The sequence below is a fragment of the Pteropus alecto genome, unplaced genomic scaffold (assembly GCF_000325575.1).
Source record: "Pteropus alecto unplaced genomic scaffold, ASM32557v1 scaffold270, whole genome shotgun sequence".
NCBI classification, from domain to species: Eukaryota; Metazoa; Chordata; class Mammalia; order Chiroptera; family Pteropodidae; genus Pteropus; species Pteropus alecto.
The window spans coordinates 10925558-10931613 of record NW_006430735.1 but is presented as its reverse complement, the minus strand read 5'-3'; the positions used below and the strand labels follow the sequence as shown (position 1 = coordinate 10931613).

Here is a 6056-nt window from a genome sequence, read left to right as displayed (position 1 = left end):
AATATCAGAGAGTTTACTGCCTATGTTTTCTTCTAAAAGTTTTATGGTTTCGGGTCTTACATTTAAATCTTTAATCTATTTTGAGTCTGTTCCTGTATATGGTGTAAGAAGATGGTCCAGCTTCTTTTATTTGCATGTATCTATCCAATTTTCCCAACACCGTTTATTGAAGAGACTGTCTTTACTTCATTGTATATTCTTACCTCCTTTGTCATATATTAAGTGAGCATATAGGTGTGGATTTATTTCTGGGCTCTCTATTCTGTTCCATTGATCAATGTATCTGTTTTTATGCCAGTACCATGCTGTTTTGATTACTGTAGCCTTGTAGTATAGTTTGATATCAAGTAGTGCGCTACCTCCAACTTTGTTCTTCTTTCTCAAGATTGCCATGGCTATTCAGGTTTTTTTTATGGCTCCATATAAATTTTAGGATTGTTTGTTCTAGCTCTCTGAAAAAATGCCGTTGGTATTTTGATAGGGATTGCACTGAATCTATAGATTGCTTTGGGTAGTATGGCCATTTTAACAATGTCGATTCTTCCTACCTATATATTTGTTTTAGAAGTATTTTTAAAAAGCTCTTTCTTTGTTGACTATAGGCTCTTGGTGGTAGGCATCTCTCTGACTTGAAGAGAAAATTCCACAGAGGAATTGAAAAGGTAGTTTTCCACCCCCCTGAACTTCAAAGGATATGTTTTTAGTGCCTTTTCAGGTATGAGGGGAAAATTGAGTTGGAGTATACATGTATGTGTGTATTTTTTGCCCCACTAAGAAAAGTGCATCAGTGAGAATCATTAACCTTTAAATGTTCTCTATAAAATATATAAAAGGCATATTGCCTTAGAATTTTATTAATGTATCACAATAATGCTGTATCTCATTGTGGTAATCAATGTTTGCTATTGTTGGAATAATGCTCTATTATGTGTAGTGGGAAATACCACACTTTTAATCATTTAATGGTGATTTGAAGAATTTTTACTGTGTTAAAACTTACTTGAGAAGTGTGCATTTTCTTTATTTCAAAAACAATTTACATTAAGATATGCAGTTATAGTTGATTTTATCTTATTTATAAGTATTGGGTTTACTTACTTTTGGTAAATACATAGTCTTTCTTGCTAATCCATCAGTTTAAAGAACATTTATTGTTCTTTAATTTTATTTCTGTTTATAGCAATCACAACTGTTATAAATTTTATTTACTTTATCATGTAATTTTCTAATATAAGCATTTAGAGCTATAAATTTTCCTTTAAGCACTATTTTAGTTGAATCTAAGATATTTCAAGGTTACAGTGAAAAATGCCCATAGCACTACTTGGCAAAACCAAGGGGTTAATTCAGACCTGACCCAAAAAGCCATCATTACCGTGGGAAAGGCCCCTAACCTTGATGACTCTTTCTTGAGGCCTTCTGGAGGAAGAGTCATCAAGGTTAGGGGCCTTTATATATGAGCAGGGTATTGAAAACCTTCCTGAAGTATCTAGTAACCACCAAAAAACCTTCAACACAGAACTATTTATGCACTTGGTGGTGGGGAGGGAGTAACAAAATACTGAATCGGAGGTCCACAATTTTATCCAATTGGAAATCCAAAGTTTCTTAAAATAATTTCTACAGCAATAAAATAAAAAGGAAATGACAGGCTTCTGCACTTCTATAACATAGGTTCTGAATTAACTTTAATATCTGCTGAAATGCATCTTCATGGTCTTAACTGATGCTTGGACTCAAATTACAGTTATACCTGAGGATCCCAGTAAATGTAAACAAGGTAACCCTATACATGGGGAGCCTACTAATTTTTAATATATTTTCATTTCAACAAGGTGCCCTCTACATTCATCGAGAAATTACCAAATATAAAATAGAAAACAAATAGGCATGCCCCTCCTTAACCGTCTGAACTGTTGCCTTGCCTAAGTTCCCCGTGATCATAGAAGTTATTGCCCTAAAATATCCCATAGTCAGCATGGGCATTCTGACCCAATGAGTAATAAATTACATTACATTACATCTTTGACACTTACAGTTGGCTTGGAAAAATGGGGCTTCCTTGACTTCTCTCCTCCATGAATAAAATAGTTAATATTGCTCAATGGAAATTAAAATAGAGCCTTCAAGAACTGAAACCTATATATAAGACCTTTTTAGAGAAGAGATGATTATTCTTACTGTTTCTCCACTTAACAGCATAATTTGACCTGTTGTTAAATTTGGAAAGAATGAATGGTGCCCCATAGTGGATTACCATAACCTTCATGTCATGATCCCACCCATTAAGGCCTGCATTCCCAATATTATTGAAATTACTGACTCCATCTAATCCCCAACTAGTAATACTTTGCAGTCATGGATTTGGCTAATGTGTTCAGTTCAGAGCCTATTTTAATAGCCTCTCAGTTGCAATTTGCCTTCATCTTTGAAAGGACACAGTACACCTCTACCTAGCTATCCATGGGTTGGGTACCTTAATAGCCCTATTCTTGCATGCAGTCTTTGCAAGCAAGATCCTAACCACATCCAGCTTTCTCCAGAAGCACAAGAATGGCATCACATTGATGACATTCTCCTCTAGGGAGATTCATTTGACATCCTCATTCAGGACATACTAATACAAAGGACATAAGTCATTGCCCTCCACAGTACAGGGCTCTGTTTCCTTTGTTAAATTTCTGAAAATTGTTTCATAAGCTGAGAACCTCTCCATACTGTCAAAAAAGAACTAAAGGCTCTTAAAGGACCCACAAATGTTAAAACAGGCTCAAAATCTTTGGATTTTGGAGACACGTATTTTTTTATTAACAAATTTTACTTAAACCAATTTATACTATTACTTGTAAACCAGGCATCTTGAATGGGGCTCCCTACAATGAAATCTGTCCAGATTACAACAGAATGGCTCTCACATTTGTGTCCCTCTTCTCACTCCAGCACTTTTTTTTTTTTTTTTTTTTTTTACTAGAGGCATTAGCAACCTCCTCTTATGTCTCCTAAAAATCTCTAGACCACCCATAATGGCCGCAAGTTGTCCATAGACTTTTGATGCAGTCAACTACCTTCCTGGGCTCTATGTTATTTTGGTAAATGTCCAAATGAGAAATAGAACAAATAGCAGTGGAAAGTTAAAGAAGCAAAAATTTCAGGCTTCTTACTTATAAATACTTGAGATTTATTCTTGAGTATTTGAGTTTCTGTCTTTTGTGTAACAAATCTGATAGAGTTGAAATAACACTCAACTGGGAATTAAGGGTTGGCACTAACTGTGATTTCAGACCAATGATTTCCCTGTTTTGGGGTTAAGTTGTTTCATTTATGAAATAAAAGGAGGATTGAATTAGATGACATAAGGTCACTTCCCCCTCTTTTAATGTTCTGAAAAGCTTCAAATAAAAAAAATCAAAACATTAAAATGACATCTATGTCTGGGATTTATTGTAAACCTTTATTTTTATATAAAAAATGAGAGTCTGTAAGCCTTAGAAAATACTAAGGGTAGCATATGCCATCCAAAATAAATACTTTCAAAGAGACTTTTAATGAAAGAACAGGAGAGCAGCAATGGCAAATGCCATCTGGTCGCTGACTTGTTTTCTGAACACAGTTTGGATAACTGATTGATATTCTTTGAGATAGAAAACTCACTGAAGGTAGAAAGACTGATCACAAGGTACCCAATCTGAATTCAACTTGGAAATGAAAATTAGTAAATAAGATAATATTAAAATAATCTATACTGTTTAAATGTATTTTTCCTTTAAGGTTCAGTTTATAAAATTGAGAAGCTATTTGTAGACCACTCTTTCATTTAAAAGCTAACTTATTAAATTTGCCACCAGACCACTGGATTGGCTAGAGAGTGTTACTTTTGTTTTTGTCAAAACTCATAGTTATTGTCGTCGTTCTTTATTTTTTCAGACTCTTTTTTCAGACTTTTTTACAGAGCCAGCACTGATACAGTTTTGTCTAATAGCGCTTGCTACTACATACTAGTGTGTGAGCATCTAGAGAATGCTGTTCCTATCAGCTCCTAATTAAAAAATAGGAAGTAATTGTTTTAAGTAGAATAACTAGTGAATTTTAAATTGAGCTGCCAATCTGATTCAACTCTCATTCTCTAGGCATTTCTATCTGTTATTAGTGTTTTACACACATTCACACACACACATCTTGAAATACAGTGTTAGAGTGGTCATAAATACTATAGGAGATACCTCATAATTGAAGAGCAGATTACCCCATTTGTGGATTCTTTAGACTTCTCGCCTCAGTGTCATTTCCCTCTTTATTAGTGACTTCTGTAGAAGATGAGGTGGTGGTTCCCACTGGAGTCTGGCTTCAAGGGGAGAAGTGGGGGGTAAAGCGTGCAGATTGTTACTTTGAGGATATTTTCATTAGGACACTGGATCAGGAAGGACTGCAACTTATCATTTCTTCTTTTTTGTGCCATAAAATGTTTAACCCTTTAAAAATTACAGATTATTTAGCAGTCTTATTATTCTCATAATCCTCAGCTCAACAGCTACTTTATTCATGTAACTTTATTAATTCTATTCTTTTGTTGGTATCTGACCTGGGTAACTCATTTTATCTCCAAACTCTCAGATTGTACATGCATATGTTTATCGGATGCTACTGTGGTTGTTAACTAATTAGTTGCAAACCACTTTGTACCTAGTAGTCTGTGTTCATCTGGCTGAACCTGAAAACCACAGAAGACTTTCAAGAGCTGTGGAATTATCTGAAAGAATTGACTTGGAATGTTATGAGACCCTCTCTTTATTGGATAAGTGCTGGAGGGGAGTGGCTTTCTTGGGTTAGGGAATAAAATGGTGTGGACTGTGGAAAGAAAAGTAAACGGAGGCCTGAACTACTACTGCTTCTAGTCTCCAGCTGGAAGGTGCTTTGGGAGGGGAGAAAAGGAGAGAACTGAAAAATTGTGTGGAAGGAACATATTAGTATTGCGTAAGTAGTTATATCGTAGATCTGATAATGCTGAACAATTGTCAAAGCTCTTTTGCTTACAAGTTGGTGGGAGCACATATTTTATTGCATGCAACATTTCTTCATTGTAACTAGAGTGGAGCTTGATAAGTTTCACTCTTAAACCATCAGCCTGACTCTCACAAGGAGCAGCTAAATTTTTGCAGAAAAGTGGCAGCTGTGCAGAAAGTTCTATCCTTTGGTGTCTTCAGTTTGCTATCATTATTTTCTCATGCCAGAGAAACATCACTCTACCAGCTTGTCTGGGCTCCCTCTGAAGATCAATTTGATTAAAATTCAACTGAAATCTCTGAACCCGAGACAGCTCTGGAAGGACCGGGTAATCAGAGCGAGAGCCTGAAGACCCTCTGCACCTCAGAGAACAGAGTTGTAGGACTCCAGGGAGAGGTGCTTCTCTAGGTCACCCCCTGGGCTCTTATGTGTCAGTCACAGACTGCTAGCTAGCCTTGGTTCTCTGTTGTTTTCCCTGAGACCTGAGGACTCAGCAGTTTGTTGACAGGCCTGCGATTCCAGAAGTAGCCATACTTATTAGAGAAATGCCTCTCAAATTATAACCAAATCTCACAAGCAGAAGTACCTCATCCTGAGAAAAGAGAAATTAAAGTTCTTACCTTCTGCATGACATTTGTTACCACTGTGTTTAATCGAAGAACGGCAGGTTCCGTGAAGGCAGAATTTGTGTCCCTTATGTTTGCCCCTCTTACTGGTACTTGTCATTTCGTTGGCTGCCTGAATTAATAAGTGTAAAATTCTATTGGCCTGGGCCCATGTGAGCCTGTGGGTCGAGGTAAAAGCATAAAGAATGTGATTCCCAAGGACTCCTCAGTCCCCAGCCATTGCCGCCTCCTTTTCTCCTCCCACCCACTCTCCCCTGCCTGCCATGCACACACACCTATGCCTTGGCGTCAGTCCCCCTCCCATTCCTGAAAAGAACTAAGTATATTCTTTCCTATTACGCTATTAATAACACATCTTCATCAAAACGTTTTCTCCCTATTTCTCCTCCACTCAACCCATCATGTCCATATTTTTTGTTGCCTGTTCTT

The 6056-nt window shown here is 36.7% G+C and overlaps 1 protein-coding gene across 2 annotated transcripts in view; it reads left to right on the top strand.

The window, feature by feature from the left end:
• IGSF11 (immunoglobulin superfamily member 11) overlaps positions 1 to 6056 on the top strand; it is a 119959-nt gene that overhangs the window by 72787 nt on the left and 41116 nt on the right. The gene's annotated exons all lie outside the window — the stretch shown is intronic.